The 22,855-nt window shown below is 32.9% G+C and overlaps 1 protein-coding gene across 1 annotated transcript in view; it reads right to left on the reverse strand.

Moving 5' to 3' along the window:
• Positions 1 to 22,855, reverse strand: part of LOC127881997 (polyamine-transporting ATPase 13A3-like) — a 563,467-nt gene that overhangs the window by 125,809 nt on the left and 414,803 nt on the right. The window lies entirely within an intron of this gene.

The following is a 22,855-nucleotide window of genomic DNA, read 5'->3' on the forward strand; positions in this document are numbered from 1 at the left end:
TTCCTTTAAGCAAACAGCGTAGACGCAGATGATGCGGCGTCTCATCTGGGTTTAAGCTGTTTGCAATGTCCTTTTTTCAGGACGCTAGGCATAAATGGGTTAATCAATAATACATACATTATAAACGACAGAGATGGAAGCAAAAACTACAAGGGAGGAAACTACTTGGGCGCGAATAAATCTAGCTAAAAATATTTTTTTTCAGCCTAACAAAATATGTGTTTATATCTAAACTGGTTATTAAGTTTTCCAACTGAAGTCACAACTATAACTTAATAACTTCATAGAATTTATTTCCATTACAATTTGGTTTTGTATGGTGGTGTATTTCTACCGTATTTTGGAAAATGTCATTTGCAGCATAATAACCTTTTTCTCGTTCTGAGGGGTATATTAATGTTCCCTCGTATTCGAATGTTGCCACACAAGAACGGCAAATCCACCGCCAGGGGACAACAGTGGTTGCAAATGTCTTAATTGATGTATCCGTGCCAAAAATATCGTTGCTGAATAATGTATCGCGCGAAGCTAACTGAACGAGGCAAAAGTAAATAATATTCTTGGAAAACCATAGAATACATCGAAATTCAAAGATTACCTTTATATTCATTCATAACAATAGCGCCTTTTCGTGCGAATATTAATATACCGTAATTACTTGTGTTTCGGGCACATACATACTTATGTGTTTTCGTGTGCTAAAATTTAAATACTCAACACTATTCTAAAAATAACAATGTTTGAAAATGGTTAGACATTCTGATAATATACCTTTTACACTTTTCATTTGTATCGTGTCAGCTTAGGATTATTTCGTGTTCTTGTATATACCGTGTAGATAAATAACTTAATTTTGACCACATATTTTAATGATAAGCATCGAATAGACTGTTTTAAGAATCGTTAATTTGCTACGACTCAAACTGGAAATTGCGATTTTGTTGTTTTCAAACCATTAAAATGTTGCGCAGTGAAATGTGTGCCAATTTGTCACAACTTCGTAGGGCCATATAGCTGTTATATTTTGTGAATTAACAAAAATGACAGAAACACTAATATTCATAAGCAATCAAAAACAGTGTTGGTACTAATTAAGATAATACAGTTGTTTAACAAGTGATATACTTGAAACACAAACTGAGTTGCAAGCCGTAGAAGTTTTCGTTTCATTTATGGGATCCCTTCATTAATTAACGAGTGAAGATATTTCCGTTTACCGGTTAACATAAATCAGTTTTTATTCGGCTTATTCGCTAAGAACCGCCTATCTTTATAAACACTAGGGAAATGTTCGGAGAGCTGTTGTCATTAGGGTAAAAAAAAATTAGTACCCATATTATCATGAAAGGTGACGCAAATGACGCTACAAACTACAGATGCATAACATTAATTTATATACTTAGAAAAAATATACTCTCAAATACTCGTGAATAGGTTAAGAAACTTGTCCATACAGCATGATACATTAATACCCAATCGATTCGGATTCCAAAACAAAAAATCATTTTCTGACTCCACATTCATATTACATTCAATTATTACAAAATTTATTAGCGAAAAAAGAGACTGTGTACGTTATAAAAATTATTTTTCTTCCTTTGTTAACGTTCAATCGGTGTCGAACAGGGGGACCCCAGCTCTCCATTGTTATGTTAGCCATGTTTTTTATGAAAGATATTACAATAATGTTTCCCACAACAATCTCAGGAATTGTATATAATGATACTCTGGAGATATTTCTATTTATTACATGCAAATGATAGAGGTCTTGTTCGACAAATCACCAGAACCACTTAGAGTTATGTTAAAAGAAAATAAGTGCGATGTTTTGGGGCTGAAAATTAATGTCTCAAAAACAAAAGCTATGGTATTATTCGAAAGAGGAGACAATTGATCGCACAACATCCTTTTCATTAAGTAAATTATTTCAGATATTTGATGCAATTGATTTACCAACCTAGCAAAAAAATATAATCATTTTGGGCTTCCATCAAGCAAAAGACATTGAAATCATACAAACTTAATTTCTGAGATCACTTCTTGGATTTGAACAATCTACAAAATCATCCGCACTGCACGGAGAACTCGGTAGGATCCCTGTTCATGTATCACGCTGTTAATGCGGATACTTGGATAACATATGGCACTTCGATAACAGAGAAAAACAAAAGTCATGCGCGGAATATAAGTTCCTCAGGTTTGTTGTAAATGTATATCCTTAATACTAGTTTTTGAGACACGGTACATGGTGGAATTGATAAATGGTTTTTCCTTTTGTATTATGAAGGAAGAATTTCGAGGAAGAATAGTAGATGTTTTCCAAAATATGATAACATTCCATCGGAAAACAGCATAAACTGGATGATCAGTACCATTTCAACAAAACAAACATACTTCGAAATACATGTATTGCAATACAGTTTGTGCGATTCCAGCATCTAGAATTATTACTGCGCTTCAAATATTGAAATTTTGATAGTTCTACATGAAATATGAACGGAGATAGAGCATATTTTAATATGATGTATGAATGATTTTGTAGACATTTCGATTACCGATAAAGGGAACGTCAGATAACGGAAACTATCAACACATTGGGCAAAGTTATATCCGAGTTTTATCTTCTACTTGTAATGCGTTTATTTATTTTATTACTATTCTTACCAATGTGTTTGCTGTTCCAGCATGTAGATTAATTACTGTGCTTAAAATTCTGAAATTTTCGATAATGTTCAATGAAATATGAACGAAGAGAGAGCAAGCCATGTTTGTAAAGGTGGTATGCATGATGTTGTAGACCCTTTGATAACGGACACGTCGGATAATTGGGGCTTTTAACAAATCTGGCACTCGAGATGTCGCGTCTTAATTGAGTATGCCAAGAAAAGCAGAACCATGCTCATATTCCGAATGGATAAGAAAAATGAAGCAAATTAATTTTCGGTGATTCGTTTTTAATTTACGTCAGTCCAGAAATAATGAATTATTACCTTCTTTCTATAACAATATTCTATATTCAATAGCGAATTTTGCATTTGTTGTTCACTTAAAAGTGTGTATTATATCTGTTAAAAAGTGTTGGGTAATCGAGAACAGAAGTGCCATTGTAATTGAGATGATCGGCTCAAGAAGGGTCCATCAAAATGTGGCATCCGTCTCTGTAAAATTTGAAAATTCCTCAAATACTGAGTTAACTACAAATTTAAGATGTTGTAACATCAAAATACATATTGATCTGTTAATTTGAACAATGAACATGTTCTTGATAAATTTCTAAGTATTTTTATTTAGTTGAAATATTTACTTTACATTCACTTTAGGCTGATTTCGAATGAATTTTGTCGACTTTTTTAATATAATCAACTGTTTTTCCGCGAATTTCGTTCTTCGCAATACGAAGTGCTATTCCGTTAATCGGTCAAACAACGTTCCGTGTCCGTAAACCCAATGAACAAAAAAAAATGCGAAAAAGATAGAGAACTCACCCTCGCGCTTGGCTTTTGTTGTCCTCTATTATCGAAGTGCAATCCGTTATCAAAGTATCCGCATTACCGGCGTGATGTATGTCGCCAAATTAATGCGCTAAAATTTTGTTATAAACTGATTAATTTCCATAACGAACACATTGTATAGCATGCTAAAGAGAGATACGCTAAGAAACAGAATTCATGACAAAAACAATGGGGTATCAAATATAAGGTCATGTCTTGTAATTAACGGTGTTGGTGAAATTTGGAATACATACAATTTAGATTTCAAAAGCACTCTTTAAATTGTTAAAAGGCTATTTATAGAAAGTTATCATAAACCTGGCATTTTGACGTTAACTCATCCTGTAAATAAAAAACATATTCTTTTGTCAAACTAGAACTCAAATTAGACCCATATATGAAAAAAATAATGAACAGAAATGCAGATTTTCTCTTGCAAGATTCAGAACATCCTCGAACAAACTTGATATTGAATCAGGTAGGTACACGACCATGCCCGTGAATGAACGAACCTGTCAATCCTGTAACAGGAACTACATGGAAACAAAATACAATTTTACTTGTTTTCCCAATTTATAGGGAGCTCAGAATTAAATGTTTTAACCCTTATTACTTTCACTGGCCTACCATAAATAAATTCGAATCGCTTCTAAAATCATGTATAACATGCTTATAACTAGCTTGTATATATAATGCAGAGAAATTAAGAACAGACACTTAATAATTATAAAGACACTAATTTTATGCAGTTTAATAGTATGAATCCTCCTCACTTTTCATTTACGAATAATGTATGTGTAATGTTGTCATTAAATTTAGCACTGGTATAATGTTCATGTAATGAAGTTTGGAATTGAACTAGTTCTTGTTAGGAAATTTAGATATTAAAATATTCCAGAAATTCAGTATCCCAACATATAGAGACACACTAACAATATACCGTATGCACTCAATGTTTTGATATCTACGGAATACCGTTAGTGCAATCGTGGTACACATTAAAATCCAGAGGGCGACAATCCGAAAGTGCGATAGAACGATGGCGACAATGCGATAGTACGATGGCGACAATGTGATAGTACGATTGCGTCAACGCGATAGTACGATGGCGACAATGCGATAGAACGATGGCGACAATGCGATGATACGCTGGCGACAGTACGATATGACTATCGCATTGTCGCCATCGTACTATCGCGTCGTCGCATTGTCGCCATCGTACTATCGCATTGTCGCCCTCTATATTTTAATGTGTAACCACGATGGCATTAACGATATTCCGTAGATATCACTCTGCACCACGCAATCTATAAATAACAGCGTGTGCTCGTGTAATCCACACAGTCTAGTAGGTATTACTTTAGGTTATGTGTATGAAAGAGTTTTATTTGTACCCCCCCCCCCTCCCCCCCACAAATAAACAGCGGTTGCCTACACTGTGTAGTAGCGACCTGCTGTGACCACTGTACGTTACTGGAATCATTTCTTCTAATATTACTGTTTGCATTTAATATAAAATGTTGAAGGAATATCTCGCAATAAAAAAACATATAACAAAGAAAAAATCTACTGCTGCTTTTGAAAAATGGACAACCATGTAGGTGCAGCATTTCGTGTTGCATTGATGCGAGTCGCATCTTTCCAATGTTCAGGACCAAGGGTTTACGCACGGGCTGGACAGAATGTTTACACACCGTAAGGAACGTTATGCTTGCAAAAATCTCAAGTTATTTCGATACATTTGCAAAAATCTTTAAGTTTTTTCCCATATCTTAAGATTAAAGAATAAATCATTGAATACGCCTGAAATCGTTGTCAAATTTTCAAGTTGCGTGCGGCATAACCGTGTTGATATTTGCTGTACACATCGAATTTTCGGCGAAGAATACATGCTTATTAGATAAAGAAATGCTGATGTATTTTACATTGCCATACGCATCATAAACTGTCTTTAATGCACTAGTTGACATTCTTAGGAAAAAATTATTTGACACAAGCACTTCTTACCGGTGTTTTACATCCGTTGATGTTTAATTGGGAACCCCAAAAAGTCACGTGATCCTGCACCCTGGACAATAGGACAGTAATTAACGAAATGTGTTGATATTACAACCATTCTCCACACACTAATCCCAAAAGGGGCCCATTTCAATATTCTTACAAACAGATGTATATCAATAAGACAGGATGTGTTAATATTAATTAATTAATTAATAAGTAAGTATTTTATGAAGCAAACGTCAAATATTGAAATTTGCACAACAAATCATTAAATGCTTTAAAAGACGTTCCACACAGGTTTTCAGAGGTGATGGGTCACACAGTTTGAGCTCTTGTTTATTGCAAAATACTCTGCAAAATAGTGATAAAACATGGACTTATTTACATGAGAATGTGAGGAATGATTTCAACTGTACAATGGATTAAGTTTTATTGTTGAAAAAATGAAAACAGCTCTGAATTAAGTGAGAAATAAAAACTTTTATTTGTTGATATTGAGAGCTAAAAATAGCTTTTGCTAACAACTAAGAATAAAATTGGGAACACAATGGGCAAGAATAATTATTGATTACAATGCTGGATTAGAGTGTGTCCAGAAGTACTATTAATTGTGGACAGATCTATAGGCTTATGTCAACAGTACAAAACAAACAGTACTATATAAGAGCTAGTGAACACAATTATTTACCGGTGGTAAATAATAACAAGAGCTGTCTCCATCGGAAGACATATTTCCCCGAAAAACGCTCTTTTCGAAACTTAAACGCAGATTTCGAAACCTAAACGCGGACCCTAAGTTCAACGTCAAGGTCAAAGGGGTAACACAAATTGTGCGTATGGAAAGGCCTTGTCCATATATGCATGCATACCAAATATGAAGGTTACATCTGAAGCTACATAGAAGTTTGGAGCATTTTTCGAAACCTAAACGCAAAAGTGTGACGGAAGGACTGACAGACAGACGGACAGTGCGATCACTATATGCCCTCCTTCGGGGGCATAAAACCAAGCGGATAAATAAAACAAATCTGACTGAATTGATCATGAGTGATAAAGACTCCTCGAAAACCTCAAAAAACCAACCACCTGGAAAAATGCCAGCAAAGGGGAGTGCTCGACCAAAGAGGAATAACTCTTAGGTCAGCAATGAAAGTATGAATAAAACATCATTAACCAGATCACAACTTCATTTCTTGGAACTTTTATTGTCAGGTCTGCGCGATAAAGTAAAGCACATTCTTAAGAACGAAGACATTGAAAATCTGATTACAAACACCGTAACTAGAATTATAAGTAAAATGGAAAAACGATAGGAAAATTTGCTGAACAAAATGAAACACAACATCCAGACAGAAATTGAAAATAAACTTATCCAGGTTACAGAAAATAGCATTAAAATACTAAGGATCTCACATACCGAATAAAAAGCATTGAATTTGAAAAATAGACCCTCAGAGGAAAACAAGAAAAGATGATCAACGAACACAAAAGTGAAATAGGATCGTTAAAAGAAAAGATCAACACCAACATCAGGTTGACAGAAGAGAACTGAAAACAGTCAAATCATAACGAACAATACTGCAGAATACTCTTGCAACTAAAATAACATCTATCGTCAAAGAACAAGACAATGCACATAACCAGATTGTGGCACTGTACCGGATCCCTACTAAAAGAGGACACACACGATCTGTTCTTATCCAACTCAGAAATAACCATGATAAAAGCATTGTAATGAGGAAGCGCAAACAAGCTGATCACCGACTTGTAGATGACATCACAACCCTCAACACAGGCCTTATGAATCGCCTTCAACTCCACAAGGAAATAGAGTCTACCTTGTTTTAAACGGTTTGGTCTTCGCCAAAACCAAATGAAAAGGGAGAATAAGAATGACCTGTATGACAATATTGACTTAACCATCAAGGAACATCGAGCCAAGCGGATGTAAGCACTTTCAAAATGAATCAAACGTGACACTGAGACTGCTGTAGCTGGTGTAAACTGTGTATCTATGAAACTGACCGTGAAGTGCATGTTATTTGTGCTAAGTGAAGTGCATGTTATTTGTGCTACTGTCACCTTGTCACAGTGCTGATGGGCTGCAAGTCACAAGAACAAGACAGACGACAATGGTGTGCAACTACATTCTATGTTTACCATACTGTTGTACAGTTATTATGATTGTAAATATTTGTTGTGTAGTTTTTTAAAATAACAGAAGCTATACTACATGTAAGTATTAATGCTGGTATTTCTTTTAATCTGTTATCACGATTTAAGTCACATAATAAAACAGTTTTTTTAAAAACATACTGGATTTTGCTACACGGTTTGTTCCTCTCCATTATCAGAAGTCTGTTGTTGTTATTTTTTGCCTTGCTTTTTTCCAGTATGCTATCACAGCATTATAGAGAGACACATACTACTAGTTGTTTTTTTATTGTTAATGAAACTACACTACGCTGTTACACTGTTGTTCCTTTCGATTATCAGAAGTCTGTTGTTATGTTTTTTTCTTCTCAGTGTGTTCTCAAAACTATAAAAACGCATGATACAAGTTTGTTGTCATGCTACTGTTACTTTCCATTATCAGAGGTCCGATCTTGAGGTAAAGTATTCAATATATAATATTTGCATAAAGTTTATCGCCTTTTTTACATGTTTATTGCCACATATTTCTAGATATATGTCTTCTTATGATGAATATTTGTGGTATTATTCAAATATGGACAAAAGAAAACGACATCATTAGCTTTCAAATATATTTGTCTATTTGTATGACAAAACATTATATAACAATCTTATTTGATATGCTTAAAATATATGCATACTGTATGCATTGTAAATTTACATAAATTATTTTAAACAATTTTTTACATACAAAAACTATAGTGTATACCTTGTGCTATGACACACTCTGCATATAAACATGACCTAATTTTTTAACATCATTGTTAAATCATAACCATGTTAACATTGCCTGAGAATCAACTATATGTTCTTGTGAGTATTTCATCATCCAAATGAATATTTTGATTTGTGAAAATGTTTTCAGAATCATTTATAATGCATAAATAGAAGTTTAAATTTCTAATTATTACTACTAGTAGTCTAATAATTGTTAGTCTTACAAGTAGATGAGTATTTTTGTAATAAGCATTTGCAGCTTATTGTTTAAAGACCTGCTCTTTTCATTGTAGTCTTTACATTTTATTTCTTTTTGTGTGTGTTTTTTTGTGTGTTTCTTGTTCGTTTTAGTTTTTGGTTTTGTTTGCTTTTGTATGTTTGGACGAAGGAAAGTGCACTGCTTGTTGCTCAAGATACTGATTGGAAGTGTTGTTGAATGTGTATGTGAGATTGTGCTGTTTATAAATGGCATTTCAAATGAAATTTTAATCACTTATATGTATTATGGATAATATAAAAGTAATTTCTTGCATTTGCCGTGGAATAAATGACAACTCAAAAAGAACAACATGTTTTTACCTTTTTGAAATATTTAAATGCCGACATTTATATTTTACAAGATTGTCATTTTACAACATCAATTGAAAAACTGATCTCTTCGCAATGGGATGGGAAATGCTATGTTAGTTTTGGCACCAATAACTCTGGAGGAATTGGTATTTTATTTACTTAATTACCCGTTAAAATTCATACCATAAAGAGATACATCCGGAAATTACTTAATATTAGATCTTACAATAGATACTCATAGATTTACATTATGGTCACTGTATGGACCAAATAATGATACTCCTCTATTTTTTAGTAAAATGTTTAATATTATTGATACAATAGGAAATGACTTCTTCATGTTATGCAGAGATTTTAACGGTGTGCTGGATGTGAACATTGACTATACACATTATAAATTATAAATCATTGAATAATAATAAGAAGTATAGGGAGCTGTTATCTTCTGTAGACAATTATAGAAGTCTTGTAGATACATTTAGGTTTATAAATGGATGTGAGAAACAGTGTACATGGAGAAAACATAACACACCCCAACAAGCCAGGCTGGATTCTTTCCAGTCACCAATAATTATATACCACATATCCGAAACTCAAATATACCTGCACTCTCCTATTACTCTAACACTAAATGTTGGTAAGGTAACACATAACAAAGAATTACGGAAGTTTAATTATTCATAACTTAATGATTTGAAATACTTTAAGGTATAAAATAAAAGATGTAAAACAGCAATGTGCATTGCCTGTCTATAATTTTGAATCTTTAACTACTTTTGATAATAATGAAATACTGATTGTCGTAAATGACCAACTTTTCTTTGAAACCTTATTAATGGAAATAAGTGGCAAAACTATATCATATTCAAGTAACAAATGAAACAAATAAAGAAAAAAATGTGAACTTAAGAATTCAATTGAACAAATTGAAAACGTGTAACACTTAAGAACATGGCCGAGCTTAATCTTTTACACCAGGAACTCCAAAGTATTCGTAATGAAAAAATGAAAGACTCTTCTATTAGAGCAAGGGCAAATGGATTGAAGAGGGTGAAAAACCCATTAAATATTTCTGCATCCTTGAAACACAGTATGCAGTCTAATATAACAATTACTTTATTTTAATAGTGCAGGTCAAAAAATATTTGATAACAATGATATCTTAAAAGAAGTTGCACAGTTTTGTATACAAAAAATAATACTAAATGCCAATTATAATATACATGAAGATTTAAAGAATATTTACACTGTTAAACTGAGCAATAAGCAATCTTAATCTTAAGAAGACCTTTTAACATTTAAAGAAATCTCAAAAACCTTAAAAAAACATATGAAAAGTTAGTAAAGCCCGGTATCAGATGGGTTTACTGCGGAATTCTTAAAGGTCTTTTGGAAGGATTTAGGTCATTTTGTTGCAAGGAAACTGTTCTTGATACTCTGATATCTGAAGATCAAACAGGATTCATAAAATGCCGGTATATTGGGGACAACACTAGATTATTATATGGCATAAAGAAATATACAGAATATAACAACATCCCTGGGCACTTGATGACCATTGATTTTGAAAAGGCGTTCGATACCCTAGAGTTTGATTTGATTGAAAAAACACTATTTCAATTTTTGAGTAACATTTAAAAATTGATTTCCCTCTTCCTCTACAACACCAAAACAAACATCAATTCAAATTTCAGACTTCATTACAATAGAAAGAGGTTGCAGACAAGGGGACCCCATAAGCTCACACATTTTTATTCTATGAGCTGAAATCTTAGCAATTAAATTTAAATACGGCATTCTAATACTATCAAAGGAATTGATATTGATAGCACTGAATATTTAATCTCTCAGTTTGCTGATGATACATCACATTTTTTTAGAAAGCACAGAAGCTTCACTCAATGCTACTCTTGATCTTCTAAATGACTTTGCATTGTATTCTGGATTAAAATAATTTACGACAAAACAAATTTAAAATGGATTGGCTTCAAAACGTACAGTACACAATCCATGAAAACAAAATACAAACTAGTTTGGGGTACAACTCAATTTAAAGTTCTGGGTATTCTGTTTTATGTTGATTTAAATAGAATGATAGATATCAACTTCGCAAATAAAATAACTAAATTACAAAATACTATTCACTTTTGGAATAGAAGAAATTTACCCCTCCCCCCACTCCCTAGGGAAAATAACTGTCATTAAAACAATCTTTCTTTTCCTATTTACTCACTTATTTATCTCCCTTCCTTGCCCAGGAGAGAAAATATTGAAACAAATTAACACTACGTTCCATAAATTTGTCTGGAATAGCCCTGCGAAAAACAAGCATAGTATTGCTATTCAATCTTTCGAGCAGGGAGGAATATCTATGATAGATGTATATGCATTTGAAAAAAACACTATGAAACTAACATGGTTAAGAAAACTTGTCTCATGCACTGGAAAATGTTTTCAACTTGTTTATTCAATATTTGATGTTAAAAAAACATGATGAATGTAGGAAAAGATTATGCTGAGAAAATTTGTAAAGTATTAAAGAATAGTTTTTGGAAAGATGTTCTTACATGCATTATACCAGTAAGAAAGTTGTTTGCAAATGTGAAGATATACTTAACATTCCTTTATTTTATATTCAAAATTTTTAAATAGGTCATAGTAGTATAGTATAACACATTCATGTATGACAATGGAATTCGATTTTTTAGGGATAATGTAAACATCTCTGGACAATTTTCACAACAATATATTCTAGAGAATTATATTGACACACATATATCAACTTCTTATTTCATGAAGGATTAAGAAATGTCTTTCTGACTCCCAAGTTACTAAAAAGCCAAATACAGAATGTGCATTTATATTATCGTACTTGAATAGCATAGTTTTTATGCAAAACCAAAACACAAATGTTTATAAAACTTTTATTATCAATTCTGATATACCGACTTGCCAATCAAAGTGGAATACAATTTTAAATACTATTGGATGAAAAAAGTACATTATCTCGTTTTTAATATTTCCATAAATACTTGCACTCAATGGTTTCAAAAACAAGAATAGTTCATAGAATCCTAGAAATAAAATTTATTTTGTATAAAATGAACATTTTGCAAGAAAGCCTTTGCACATTTTGTAAAGAAAATGATAAAACTATAAAACATCTGTTTTGGGATTGCTGTTTTTCACAGAGAATTGTGAATTATGCTGTTGAATTTTTATGTGCACATAATGTGCAAAAACACTCAGAAATAAGCTGTTAAACAATGGTAGTAGGAAGTGCTAAAAGTAATATGATTAATATAAATATTCTTATGCTAGAATTGAAGAAATATATATACCTATGTCAGAGAAATGGGATAGTTCAACCCATACAAGGGCTCACAATGAGCCTGACCTATGTCTTTTAAAATCCAAAACAATGTTAAGTGTCATGAAACAGAACTACAGTCTTGGGCAATAGTAAGTTTGTTTGCTGACCCACTATCATAATAATATGAATATTATTTACCCTTTAAAAACTCCACAAACAACCATTTGAAAGATCCCAAGTACCAGTACTTAATAAATTGTCACTAGTCCGAAGCTTTGTATACTTCCACAATGAAAATAGTTTGTGCATCTGTTTAACATAACATTACATTTGCTCTTCATTTTAGCTCGGCTGTGAAAACTCGAGGTATTGTCATAGCCAGCTCATCCGCCGTCCGCGTCGTGCTAAAACCTTAACATTGGTTCTAAAATCAAAATTCTTCCACCTACAACTTTGAAACTGCACCTTGTACAGGGGGTGGATCGTAAGCAAGTAACTGGCGTGGTTTAAGTCAGAAAAAATAGTAACAGTTGTTCAAAATGGCAGTTAACGGGTGATTTTTGAATATTTTCGTCGGTATTTTTGAAAGGTTTGTACATTTACCATACTTATGTGACGGTTCTTGAATCCACCTGTCCACGAAAACCGCTGTGAAACCCTTATATATGGTCTAAAATTGCACATACAATAAACCGTGTCAATCGTAAACAATTAGGCAATTGCGTATAAAGTCTTCAATAACTTTTTTAATATTGATAATGCATCTACATTGATTTATACCGAGGTTATATGAATATCAGTAGATCATCCTGCGCGTAAGGACAATGTCGAATAAGTATGGAAAATGAACAAACCTTTCAAAAATACCGACGAAAACATTAAAAAATCACCCGTTAACCGCCATTTTGAACAACAGTTACTATTTTTCCCACTGAGTTTTCACCGGTGAAAATAACAATTTGTTTATTTTCACTGCTGTTATTTTACTGCAGAAATGTCATATTTTATCACTAGGTATAAAAGAAAATTTATTTGCTTTTTTAAGATGTTTAAACATTTGTAAATGGTATATTGTATGTGTATGTATAAGGATATTATATTATAACAATTAATTACAACACTGTTTACTGTTTACTCAAACTAACACAAAAATGTGTGTACAGTATGGAGCAGGATGACATCGACCTGCACATACCTATGGACGAGGAAAATAAAGTATCATAATCGGAAAAAAACTTCACAATTTAATTACATCCCATTTCTTTTCTATTTAGTAATCAAATATCATCCCATGTCATTTCTATTTAACAATCAAATTACATCCCATGTCTTTTCAATAATAAAGAATCCATTGAATTTTTTCTATCTACAGATGATTATCTATATAGCCATTAAATATTGAATATTTACTTTGTTTGTTGGCATTTTTAAACACAATTTAAAGATTTCATGCATTTTAGTTGATTGCATTATTCAATAATTATTTAACTGACCAACTAACTGCAATAGATATTGTATTTTATCAGCTGATGTTTATGGACATAAAGTATTTTCTGTCATACTCTTACATGCATAAGGCATGGATATTTTGGGTACGATTTTGAAACAATCGGGTTTTCATTTTCTTAGAAACTAAAAATGGGTATTATATTGGGGATTTGCTGTAGTATATCTAACAAAAGAAATAAACTGATATTGAGTGAAGACTTGTTTGTATAACAACCACTTATCATTACACTATGTAGTACTAACATAGTTATTTAATTACTCTAAGATTATTTGTTATTGTTGTATAACACAATGTTTTCATATTAACTAGAGAGTTTTTGGGGTCATTTTGTTCACAAACAGATAATGATTTGATTGTTTTATTTAACATTTTTGAAATAACATAAACTTTAACTAGAGTCACAATTATGTTTGGTGTTTTTATCCCCGCCGAAAACAAATTCGGCGGGGATATAGTAATTGGTCCCGTCCGTATGTCCGTCCGTCCGTCCGTCCGTCTGTGCGTCCGTCCGAAACTTAGTCCAGAGACTACCTCCAAATCTATTCAATGGATTTACTTTAAACTTAGAATATAAACATATGGCAACTAGGAAAAGTGCAGTGACGAAGAACCATAACTCTATCTACCTTAGTTTTTGAATTATATCCCCTTTTATATAATTTCAAAGTAATTCTTGTCCGGAGCATATTTCTAAATCTACAGAAGGGATTTACTTGAAATTTAAAATATAAACAGATGGCAACTAGGAGAAGTGCAGCGACTAAAAACATAACTCTATCTACCTTAGTTTTTAAATTATCTTCCTTTATTTAATTTCAAAGTAAATTTTTGTCCGGCGCATAACTCTAAATCTACCAAAGGGATTTACAGATGGCAAGTAGGAAAAGTGCAGTGAACATGAACCATAACTATTTTGGCCGTAGATTTTGAATTATCCCCTTTATTTATTTATTTTTAAGTAAGAACCATAACTCTATCTACCTTAGTTGTTGAATTATTCTCCTTTATTTAATTTCAAAGTAAATATTTTTCCGGAGCATAACTCTTAATCTACTGAACGGATTTACTCGAAACTTAAATAAAAACAGATGGCAAGTAGAAGATCAGTGACTAAGAACCATAACTCTATCTACCTTTGTTTTTGAATTATCTCCCTTTATTTAATTTCAAAGTAAATATTTGTCCGGAGCATAACTCTAAATCTACTGAAGGGATACATTTGAAAGTTTAAATATAAACAGATGGCAAGTAGGAGAAGTGCAGTGACTAAGAACCATAACTCTATCTACCTCAATGTTTAAATTATCTCCCTTTGTTTAATTTTAAAGTTAATATTTGTCCGGAGCATAACTCTAAATCTACCAAAGGGATTTACAGATGGCAAGTAGGAAAAGTGCAGTGAACATGAACCATAACTATTTTGGCCGTAGTTTTTGAATTATCCCCTTTATTTATTTATTTTTTATTATTTATTTATAATTTTAAATTATATTTAGTTTACTTTCATAGTAAATATTTAGCTTTTCAATTTTTACTATCACCCTTTATCTATCTTACAATAATATTTTAATTTGAATACTGAAGTATTCACTGTAAAATGAATAGATTAGTTTAAGGAAAACAGTGATTAAGAACAGTACTGTTTATAGTCTTCTTTTTTAATTACCTCCCTTCCTTTCATTTCCATATATTTTATTCTCTACAGCATAACTCCAAAACTATATAACTAATTTATCATTGAAATATTAATAGATGACACAGGTGCCATGTTTTACAAATATTATTCTACTCTCTAAAACAAATAGTGTCATACAAGCAAACAAATTTCGGCGGGGATTTGGCACTACTGTGACAAGTTCTTGTTATTTTATTATTTTGTTTCACTGAATGATGCTAAATATATATTTTTAATTGGTTTTATACATTTATTCAAAATTAACATTGATGAAGTTGTTTATCTGCACATTACAGTGTATTAATATATTTCTCTGGACTGATTTTAATGGCAGAAATAATAATTATCCCCAAGCTTTTAAAAGCGTGGGGATATTGTATTGATCTCCGCGTTCTGTCCGTCCGTCCTGAACACTATCTCCTCCAACACTATTAGCACTAGTACCTTGAAACTTACACGAATGGTAGCTATGAGCAAATGAAACTATTTGGAATTTTTATCTGACCCCTGGGTCAAAAGTTATGGGTAAATAAATGGGTAAAATGGGTAAAAAACTCACTTTACTAACAACTTGCGACGCTAATGATAATAACTTTTGACCCAGGGGTCAGATCAAAAGTCCACATAGTGCACCGTCGAACATATGCTCATAGCTACCAGGTGTATAAGTTTCAAGGTTCCAGTGCTAATAGTGTAGGAGGAGATAGTTGCCGACCACGTCCACCCAAAACTTTTGTTTGAACATAACTTCTTCATTTATTATCCAATTGACTTCAAATTCGTACTGAAAATCTCTCATGACAACACGGTCTATCTCGACCATCCATGTCAACATTACCCACCCCAGGGCCATTGATAAAGGTAAATGCAGCTTGGTTCCCGTCCTCTTTCAAATTTATCGAGAGGTACTACTTCCCCGTACCTCCAAATTTATGTTCGTACCTACAATTGTTCGTACTCAATTTTTTTGTCCTACACCAATTTCCCCGTACACCAAAATTTGTTTCGTACCCAAAATTTATCGTACCCTTTTTTCGTACCCAATTATTGTTTCGTACCCATTTTTTTTCGTACCCAATTTTTTCCGTACCCAATTTTTTTCGTACCAATTTTTTTTTTTCGTACTAAATTTTTTTTCGTACCCAATTTTTTTCTTTCCTAATTTTTTTCGTACCTATTTTTTTCCTAGCCCAATTTTATGTCATACCCATTTTTTTTTCGTAGTACACAAATTTTTTTTCGTACCCAATTTTGTTTTCGTACGCACATGTTGTTTTTTGTATCCAAATTTTTTCGTACCCAAATTGTTTGGGGCATAATTTGTTCATACCCAAAATTTTCGGACCCAAATTGTTTTTCGTACCAAAAATTTTCGTACCCACATTCACAATTGTGATGATGTAGATAAATTGATGCTTTTATATCCATCCTCTTCAAAAGAATCGTCACACAGTACTTTCAGTACTTTGATTCTTATTTGTCATTAATTATCCCCACGCTCCGATTTGGAGCGGGGGATTATGTGGTTATCTCCTACGTCTGTCCGTCCCTCCGTTCGTCCTGGCCACTATCTCCTCCTACACTATAAGCACTAGAACCTTGAAACTTAAAAACAGTGGTAGCTATTAGCATATGTGCGACAGTGCACTATTAGGAATTTTGATCTGACCCCTGGGTCAAAAGTTATGAGGGTTAGGGTGGGGACCGGGTCAGAGATTTTCATTTTTTTAGGTTATTTTACACAAACTTCTTCATTTCTACACCGATTTACTTCAATTGATACCTGAACATCTCATATGACAATACGGTCAATCTCAACTATGTATGGCCCCATTACCTACCCTGGGGCGCCCCGCCCACATAGACCACGCCCACCCAAACTTTTGTTTTAACATAACTTCTTCAGTTATTCACTAATTGACTTCAAACTAATACTAAACATCTCTTATGACAACCCCACTTCTAGTTACTTATGAAGTAAAGCGTTAAAGTAAATGTTAAATTAAATAGTGAATTGCCACTGTTTGGTGTACAAGAATTCATGCATAGATATTAATCAGATAAACAAGATTAAATCAGCTCATTTTCCAACATTAAGTTATGTGTATAAAATGCATCTGAAACTGACTGTTTTCTGCTTCCTATTTCAAAATTGCATACATGTCCCGTATCTAATACAATCCTTAATGAATTGTTTTATTTACGATCAGATAGATTTTAGGCCATGTATCAAAGTTCAGTAGTACTAAGCTATCTAGGTCTGTTTAACATTTTGTCATTTCATTTAAGATAACCAGATATGGCTGTACACGGTTAGCAAAGAACATTGTTGTTTTATATTACATTGATTATGATTTTAGTCATTCATACATATGTATGCACATGACTGTTAGTAACAGATGATATCTTTAAAAAATGTTCTCAATAAAGATTTTAGGATTAACGCAGCAATAGAAGTACGGCTGAATATTTATTTATGTCTGTGATCATGACTATAATGCTGTGAATTTGTTTCAACTAAAACAGGATTTAACTTCTTCTCAATCATTGGGCAAACAAACAATGACCAAAACTTTTCAAGAGCACTGATATGTATATGATATGTTTAAGATAGAATATGGGTTTGCTCTCTGTATGTTTTTTTTTTAATTTAAGCATTTATGAAATAAAATTGGTATATTTAAAAAAAAATACTAAATTCCCGAATTTAGTCAAAATGTAATTTTTTTCCCAATGGCGAATTTTCCCAATGCAAAGGAACCCGGCCCCATTCCCAAAATTGTGAAAATAACACTGGGTAAATGATTTTCATGGGTTCTGTCTGTAATAATAGGGGTCCAAAGCTATTTTGTGTTTGTTTTACTTGAAATTTGTTTTGTAATATGTTTTCGTGGAATGTGTGGGGCGAATTTAAGCACATATAATGATGTGTTTCTGAGGACACTTAATGCTTAAAGAACAGACACTCCCATAATTGTTGTCATGTGTTTTTGTTCCAATAATGGTTAAGAGAGGTGTCATTCTATCTACTTGTTCTCGAACATCTACAAGGAGGCATCGGACATCCGTTTACCACTGCAAGCTGATGACTGAATAAAAATTCAACGAGATCAACGAAAAGTTATCAATTGTAACCACTTGTGCCACTTAAATTCTACACTACAATGTAATTGCTCCACTAAATAAAGAGGAAATTACACTTTAACGTGTTATCATTAAAGTAATGCATCATGTTATACAAGAACGAACTACAATACAATCATTTCTTTACACCGTCGAAATCAGAACGTATTTAATTAATATACATAATGTTTTTCTTATTTATAATTGGACAAGTGTCAGATTTCGTTTGGCTATCTAAAAGACGTAAGTTATTTGTAATCTATTAATCTCGACTAATATAAATACAATTATAAAGTGTAGAGGTAAAATTAACAATTAAATATACACAATTAATTATTAGAATTTTTCATAATAATATGGTTTTACATAGAGTATTCATACACAACAGCAACAAGAAATGACGTTAACTCATCCCTCTCTTCTCATGTAAGATATATCACTACTACGAAATATGGTACCGAAATCTTGCCTTTATTAACTTTTATTATATCGAGTAAATGTAGCTTTAGAAATAATAGGATTCAATAATAAGATACTATAACTTAAAAGCCAATAATCCGTTGAATACAATAATTTGTTAAATCTTTACATTCATTCAATATAAATACGATAATACAAGTTTATTTACTGATGTGTGCTTATCAAAACAAATTATTATGTTTTCATCTGGATACCTAAAATCACAATAAGTGTATAATTATACTGCCATTTTAGCGATTACAAATAAGTTTCATTTTAAAATTGTATTGCACCTTTACCATTTTCATAAATATATAAATTCTTAAATAAAAACTTCGACTTATTGATGCGGCCATTCTCGAATAATTCATGTTTTGTTCCTTCTGTTTTTATTTCGGCTGCGTTTATCTATATTGGCTGCAACGATATCTATATTGGCCTCGTTTTATTTACACGCGTGGTTTACTGTGTTTTTCCGAAAGATATTCCAAAGATTCACTTCAACCACAGATTATGATGATTAGCATTTGATTGATAGAAGTAAAAATGATTGATATGAAGCCGAACAAGCTGTTGCAATTGCTATTTCGTTGTATTAAAACCATTAAATTGTAGGCTAAGACAAAAATCTGCAAATTGGTCACCATTAAGCACGAACAGATAGCACTTGATGATTCAATTAGAACGTACACTTACGAATGAAATACTTTTTTAAATAAGCATTCAAATTACTATATCGTTGGTACTAATTAACATCAAACATTTGTTCCTGTTCCGAAAGTGATACACACCAAAACATGGTAATGCGGGAGTTTGTGTATTCCGTATGGGGATCTTTTCATTAATTATCGAGTGAAGCCACCATTGTCTACACATTTACCCAATTAAGGCGAATGTACCGGTCCAATGACTCCTAACATGCATCTACAAGGTTTTAATACTGTTATGAGAATTTAAAACGCATGCGATACGTGTCACTGGACTTAAGTAAATACCTGTGGTTTGGTTTCTGATATAAATGCAACCGTCCAAAAAAAATGCCTTTCTTAACAAATGACCTAAGTCATGGGTTCGTGTCATCGTTAACCAAGTATATAAAATCGATTAGACATATGAACACGATATAGTGTATTATCTTCATACGTATTTACACAGTGTGTCTAAGGGCAGTATCGTTTGTTACGAACTGTTTATGCATTTTTGCTAAAATAGTCTTTAAAAGAGTGCAATTTTAACTGTTTATTTTTTACTGTCGTTCAGCAATAGTTCATCAAAGTCGTATACGGAATGTCCTTACCGACACCAGTCGCTTTTAATTGGCGTGAAAGCCATGGAATGACAGAGCCGATAGTCGATTTGGCGTACGAACAGAGAATATAGACTGGCAATCCATCAACTGTCGTCCGAAATACTGAGAATGAACACACTATATGGAACTCGGCTAATAACACACGCTGTTTAGATCATTATTGAGGGTAAAATGAATGCAAGGTGCATTTTAATTTGATTTCTCTATAAATCTTCTACACGTACATCTATTTGAGTAATATACAAATCTACTATTTCTGGTAGGATTCTATTCATATTGACAAATTCGCTATGTTCCTTAACGTTCATATTAATTAAAATCGCATGCAGAAATGAAAACACTTTGCGATTATTTCTAGCGCGCGATTTACACCTCGCGTCTATGGTAAGAGAGTTCGAATGTGTGGTCCCTCTCCTGAGGAACCTCGTGCATCAAAGTGAACTCAGGATCGCACTGGACACAGAAACGTATGAATTGAACAGAGGTATGCATCAACGAATGAGGCCATATATTCAATGGTGTTGTTACTGGGGCAATGAAGTGGTAACCATGTTCCGTTTCATGCAAATTAACTTCATGTTTGTAAAGAACAATGACACCATGCATGTCTTAAGAATAAACTATGTATACATTATTATATTTTATCACTATGTAATTGGACTTTAAAACGTTTTGAAAATGAATAAATGTGTAACATCACTATGCCAAATACGATGTGTCTATACAATGTGTTTCGACATCAACTATTTGAGCTTATTCTTGTAGTATAACTTTTACTTTTTAAGTGGCAGCTTTTGGACAAGTCAGCCTTCACGAGCGAGAAGCAGATGCACTTTCATGTGAAATAGGTATTTCTAATTTGTAAACAGGAAATCACAACGAATTGAAATTAACTGTAGAAATAAAAAAGTGTCGACATCAATCATCTTATTTAAATGTTGACGTTTCATTCAACACAACATTCGAAAACTTCCTTCAGAAAATGGAGGTCATCAGGAACGCGTTTGGTCGCATAGTGCAAACCGTCAGAAGACTACAATAAACTTCTTTCTGAGTCCACTTTATTAATGCTTCATGAAGGGCCATGTTCAGAAATCGTTGTCTTAATCGAATTTAAACAAAAAAGAGTTTATTCATAAATAACAATTGAATAAACACATTTCCAACTTTTGTCATGTATGTTATTTCAAGTTTGTTGTTCATCGCAAACAAAAAATAACATTGAATACAAAAAAATCATTTCACATAACAAAAAAAATTAAATAATAAAATTGAAAAAAATGAATGGGTCCGTTAGATGAAAATGTACTCTAAGGTTTGATTATTCATATATATGAATTGCGTTTTCTAAAATTATATTGCCAGAAAAATGTATGTGAACGCTATGTCTTATTAAACTGCGACTTATTTACTCTTGTAATATAATGATAGTCACGCTGTACAATAAATTCCCAATGAAAATATAAATCAAAGCGCTGAAGGCACTGAAGTTGTTCGCTGTTGTCGTCCTTGATTAGCTTGTGCGCATTGCACAGGCTAATCAGTGTGCACAGGCTAATCTTAGTTGATGTGCATTAAGCCCCGTTTTCCCTGAAAGCAGTCAATATGTTCAGATTTCAATGATAAACACTAGACTGGCCAATGTCGACTTACAAGCTGGTATATAAACTCACTGCTAGAGGGTATATACACTCACTGCTAGAGCAGAATCATTTGTCGTCTGCTGCAGACATGCAGCGGAAATAGTCCCTTGAAGAGTGAGTGGTGTTTCTTACCGTGCGTAAGGCTTCTAAGCACATACTGATTTGTAAAATGCACTGTAAATTTAGCTGGCCGCTAACGCGATCGCCTAAAAAACTCGGATCCTAAATTGTATTATGGCAGTGAAATACTGCACCATGAATCGTTAACATTGTTCTATAATTAGAACAATGAGAAACCAAAGAAAGACTTTCTCTATTATATGATGCTGTGCTTATAGTCTAAATCGTACGGTGGCATAGAGGTGACATTCACTTCTCTTTTTTGAAATTGCTCTCCTCTTTTTTCTAGAAAAAGAGGAGTGCAAAACTAAATAAAAGCGGCGTGCAATTAAAAAAGAGCGGTGCTTCTCTTGTTTTAAATTGCTCTCCTCTTTTTTCTATCTCGTGGCCACGAGTTAGCTATGTCGTGGCCACGAGATAGAAAAAAGAGGAGTGCAAAACTAAATAAAAGCGGCGTACAATTAAAAAAAGAGCGGTGCAGAAAAAAAGGCTGAGTGCATTAAATAAAAGAGGAGAGCATTTTCGTCATCTCGAGATCCCGACTTAGCTCAGCAAATCAAATTGTTTATTATGTCAATTTAACGTTTATTCTGGATTACCTGCCCCTTTGTATACAAAGAGTCAGCAGGTACAGACGAAGTTATAGCGGAGGCGATGGCAATAGTAAGTTAACTAGCAAATTTTAAAAGGTGGTTCGTTGTGCAAATTATTTATCTTTTAATCAGTATTAT

The sequence above is a fragment of the Dreissena polymorpha genome, chromosome 5 (genome assembly GCF_020536995.1).
Source record: "Dreissena polymorpha isolate Duluth1 chromosome 5, UMN_Dpol_1.0, whole genome shotgun sequence".
NCBI classification, from domain to species: domain Eukaryota; kingdom Metazoa; phylum Mollusca; class Bivalvia; order Myida; family Dreissenidae; genus Dreissena; species Dreissena polymorpha.